Genomic DNA, 3887 nt, shown 5'->3' on the forward strand with positions numbered 1-3887 from the left:
ATATATATGTATGTATGTATATGTGTGTGTCTTTGTGTCTGTGTTTGTCACCCACCACCACCTGACAACCAGTGTTGGTGTGTTTACATCCCTGTAACTTAGTGGTTCAGCAAATGAGATTGATAGAATAAGTACCAGGCTTAAATAGAGAAACAAAAAAGGACCAGGCTCAATCCATTTGACTTAAAAATTCTTCAAGGCAGGGCTCCAGCATGGCCACAGTCTAATGACTGAAACAAGTAAAAGTTACACACACACACACACACACACATTTTGTGTTAGAAACAGCTCTATAATGTAAACATTATCAATATCACATATTTAATGTATGTGTTGTTAAATGATTTATGCTGTGTTATTTTTTGTCCATGGAAGATCCCTTTGATGATGCAGAGTGTTAAAAAACCCAGTATACTTTAAAGTCAGGCAAAACAAATGAACAGCCCCAGAGGTGAACAAGAATGACAGATATTGATATTTTGCAGTTATTTATGCTTGGCCTAAAGTATGTATGGGTTGTGTAAAATCCATCTGCTGATGTACCAAAGCAGCACACAGGTGAAATAAAATTCAACATAAATCATTTAGCAAGACATATATTAAATATGTGACAAAGTTTTTGTTAGAAGCAACTTCATAGTGTAAACATTATCAATGCCACATACTTAAAATACACACATACATACATACATAAATACATGCGATCCAGAATGTGTTTGCAGTACCAGTACTCATGCCAACATTTGGGCTGCTTGATTGGACGCTTGATGAGATCCGACCCACTGATGTGAAAACCTGAAAAATACTAACAAGCATACATAATTTCCACATAAACAGTGACATAGACCGCCTCTACCTAAAATGAAAACAAGGCAGCAGGGGCTAAACACCGATCCAAAATGCCTTTGAATGTTGCATCATATCCCTTCGCCAATATCTTTTAACCAGCAAGTGTCGAAGTGCATCCCTTGACCAAGTTTGCATACATCTGTAAGCCCCTTGTCATTCATGTTAAGGAAGTCTGAAGATGACGCACTGGTTCACAAGGAAACAGAAATACCAAAATTACACACTGTTTCTTTGTGGACGATTTGAAACTCTATGCAAAGAATACCCATGAGATCAAAGGATATAGGGCTGGAGTTTGGTCAAGATAAATGTTGCTATATGGTTGTGAAAAGAGGAGTAACTGTAAACCAGACTAGCAACATCTCCATCATTGACTTGACTGTTTCCCCTATATCTGATGAGGAATGTTACAAGTACGTAGAAGTGGAGGAAAACATCTTACAAAGGCAGCTGTAGCAAAACATGTTACTGATGAATATTACAGTTGAATAAAGAAAATTTGGATCTTGGAACTCTCTGCATTCAATAAAACAGTGGTCCACAATGTGTTTGCAGTGCCAGTACTCATCCCAACATTTGGGCTGCTTGATAAGATCTGAGCCATTGATGTGAAAACCTGGAAGATACTAACCAGCACACATAATTTTCACATCAACAGTGATGTAGACCACCTCTATCTAAAACAAAAACAAGTGGGCAGAGGCTTAACATAGATCCAAACTGCCTTTGAATGTCGTATCATATCCCTTTGGCAACATCTTTTAACCAGCAAGTGTCCAAATGCATCCCTTGACCAACTTTGCATACATGAGGCTGATAACATAAGACTTGAAAAGCAGTTCCTTGAGCAGCATTCCTTGTCTGATAACTTTAAATACATGCCCAAAGAAGTCGCATGACTCTACTACAGCATATTATCAGATGAAAGGATGAGCATATATCAGTAGAAGACCATTTCACTTCTCACCTGGGGGCACCTGCCACAACCCAGGGATATGTTAGTAGAAAGCTCTGAGATGATAGTAACAGTGATCATCAAAGCAGTCTATCATGGACCAACAACTGGATTACTACCTTACACTTTGAAGGGTATGCATTTGCATTACAGGAACAAGAAATATCAACCAAATACCTGATGCACAAAAGGGACAGAGATGTAGGAAAAGTAGAAAAATGTGACAACTTATGCAGAATTTGTGGAGTTAGAACTGAAGATATCACCCACATCATAAGCAATTGTCTGAAAATGTCATCATGGTATTATCTATTGATAAGATATGATGTGGTAGGACACTGTATAATGAGATCTGTTGGAAGGATAACCTTGAGGACAAAGAAATAAGAATCCACAGTATGGTGGAAGCCATAGCCACTCATAATAAAAAGGAGTACTGGAGGAATGTCCCAGTGAAAACCTCAATAAAAAGTAAGCACAATAGACCTGACATAATGATTTGAAATAGAGAAGAGAAACTGTATAATTGTGGAAATTAGCTGCCCAGCAGATGTTAACATAAAGCTGAAGATCAGTGAAAAAGAGAACACATATATGTATGTGTGTGTATCTGTATGTATGTATTCTGCATATTCATATGCTTGCATGTCTGTTTTGTGTATTTTTTATGTATGTGTGTATGTGCGTGTTTGTATATGTATGCACCTTTGTCTCTTTATGTGTGCATGTCTGAGTGTGTGTGTGTGTGTGTGTGTGTGTATTTTGCAACTATGTACCGTGTTTGTATGTATGGATGTGCATCTCCATATGTGTGGACATGTGTCTCCATATGTGTCCTTGTATGAAGTAAAGTGTGTGTGTATATGGTCATGTGTTTCAGTCTCCATTTGCGTATGTGTGCTTGTCTGTTCATAAGTGGAAATTTTACCGGTGAGTGTGTTAAATTATAAGGTATAAAAAGAAAATGACTCTCCCCATACACAACAGATTATTATTATTATTATTATTATTATTATTATTATTATTATTATTATTATTATTATTATTATTATTATTATTATTATTATTATTATTATTATTATTATCATCATCATCATTGTTATTATATATGCCAAGCTGTGTCAAAAGTTTTTTTGATTTTCACTGATGATTTTTGGCAACTTGTATCTCCATGTTATATCACTAATTTGATACAACTTGTCCAATTGTTGCTAAATTGTTTATTCATTACTTTCAAAAGAACTGAGTGTAAGGGTAGAGGCAAAAGAAATTAATGATGTGGAACGTCCAGGAACAGTCAATGAATGTGTGGCATGACACAAAACTGGTTCAGACATTTCAAGGAAGGTGACACCAGCCTCAAAGACAAACCAAAGTCAGTGATACCTTTTGTTGTGGAAGATGAGGCTTACTCGAAATGGCTGAACCACAGCCAAGCACAAGCACTTGTACATTGTCAGCAGAACTTGGTCTTTCACAAAGGACCATCAATAAACACCTCCATAAACACTTCCACAAAGCATCTCCATAAGCTTAGTCTTGTGAACTGATATGTTGAGAAGCTCTTCGTGAACAAACCAGCAAACCCATGACCAGGCTCAATGAAGTGTGAACATTCATAAACAACTTAGCAAATCCTTGAACATCCATTTTTGGCATTGAATTGTAACTGGGGATGAAACAACAAACTTGACAAACTTGGAAGTACTACCTCACCCTATCTACAGATCAGACCTTGCACTATCAGATTACCAGCTTTCCCAAGCCTTGGCTCATTTCCTGCACAGATGGAGGTTCAACAATGTGGATGAGGTTGAAAATGGGTAGAGAGAGTTTTTTCACCTCTAAACCAGTCAAGTGGTTTAAGGATGGAATTGAGTTTTGGGTGTAATGATGGCAACAGACTATAGAATATGGTGGGATATATTATGATGAATAAATGCTTTTCATTAATAATTTGTTTAAACAATTAATAAAAGGTTGAAATAAGAAAAAAACTTAAACTCAACATGTTATGTACACATGTAAACACACACACACACACACACACACACACACACACACACACACACACACACACACA

The sequence above is a fragment of the Octopus bimaculoides genome, chromosome 14 (assembly GCF_001194135.2).
Source record: "Octopus bimaculoides isolate UCB-OBI-ISO-001 chromosome 14, ASM119413v2, whole genome shotgun sequence".
NCBI lineage: Eukaryota > Metazoa > Mollusca > Cephalopoda > Octopoda > Octopodidae > Octopus > Octopus bimaculoides.